Source organism: Odocoileus virginianus, chromosome 8, assembly GCF_023699985.2.
Source record: "Odocoileus virginianus isolate 20LAN1187 ecotype Illinois chromosome 8, Ovbor_1.2, whole genome shotgun sequence".
In the NCBI taxonomy this organism is placed as follows: Eukaryota; Metazoa; Chordata; class Mammalia; order Artiodactyla; family Cervidae; genus Odocoileus; species Odocoileus virginianus.
In genome coordinates, this window is record NC_069681.1 from 22,828,519 (window position 1) to 22,830,106 (window position 1,588).

Here is a 1,588-nt window from a genome sequence, read left to right on the forward strand (position 1 = left end):
ATATGGGACCCCCAGGTGGCACAGTGGTAAAGAATTCACTTGCCAATGCAGGAGACGCTGGAGTTGCAGGTCCTATTCCTGGGTCGAAAAGATTCCCTGGAGGAGGAAATGGCAACCCACTCCAGGATTCTTGCCTGAAAAATTCCATGAACAGAGAAGCCTGGCGGGCTACAATCCATGGGATCACAAAGAGCTGGGCACATCTAAGCGTGCACACATACGCACTAAATGAAATATGGCAAGTGACTGAATTGTGTAAGCAATGGAAACAATTGGAATCCTCCAATAAAATTCAAAGTTTCTGCTTTACAAAAGGCAAAGTTGAAAACTGTAACTCAATTCATATTGAGTGATATTGAGTGATATATTAATAGACCTTTAATTTTGCTTTTACTTTCTATCATTTCCTATCCCCGCTCCATACCTTTAGAGATTCAGCCCTGTGGCAGACAACAGGGATAAAAAGACGACGTGCACTTTCTAGAGGAGCTCACAAAGTCAAGTCTGGAAAAATCTCACTTACATTTTACATTGTAAGATATTAGTAACTTTATTGTTCTTCATACAGCTGGTGGTTAGCAGTCGGGGTTTATAGATTGGATTTCTTATTCAACATTCAGCAAGTCATGTGAAAAGACTGTTTTGTTAAATGAGATATGTATTTTAGTTTTCTTTGTGGTAGACTGTAATAAGAAATACTGAAGAGACACAGTTTTTTAATTCCATGCCGAAAAATGATTTAATTGGTGATATGCTGATCAAATAGCATCTTCGTATTGTGGCCTTTTGTCACAATTAATCCTTCATTTGAAAACACTGATTAAGCACACATTTTGTGACAGACATTGCAATACACGCTAAGAATAAAATAATAAACCAAGAGTCACTGAACTAAAGAAAAAGTTAATCTTCTGGAAATAACAATTCAGTCTGATGAGCATGATGGTGTCTCTGGAGAGCATTTAGGGAGATCATCAAGCCCAGTATGCGTAGAGAAGACAAGGATTGTCTATGTCAGTTCTCTAAGATGAGTAACAGTTGTTCAGAAGTTGGTTTTCATTCTGGGCACAACTGAAAGTCATTCAAGAACTTCATATAGGAGTTTGTCATGACAAAATTCTCTTGACATAGAGATGGAAAGAAATGTGAAAGTCACCAGATTTTACACTACAAAATTAAAGGGAAGTGAGTCCTTACAAGTCTGTGAAAGGATTTCTTTTAGGATTTCACTTAATGGTTTTAAATAGCCTAATATCTGCAGATGATAAATGGGTCACTTTTCTTCACTTTTCTTCTAAAATCAAACAAATCAGTGTAACTCTAATTAGTTTTATATTTTATCTTTTAAAAAGCTGAATGTGGTTTATGTTCAATCTTAATAAATTTGGGAGCCATGCTTAATCACCTAACAAGTAATTATCTTTTGTGACAGTTTTATTGAGCTATAAATTCACATTCCATACAATCATTCATTTAAAGTATAAAATTCAATGGTTTTTAGTATATGCACAGATAAGTACAACTGTTGCCACAGTCAATTTTAGAAAGTTTTCATCACTTCAGAAAGAAACCGTACCTTTTAGCTATC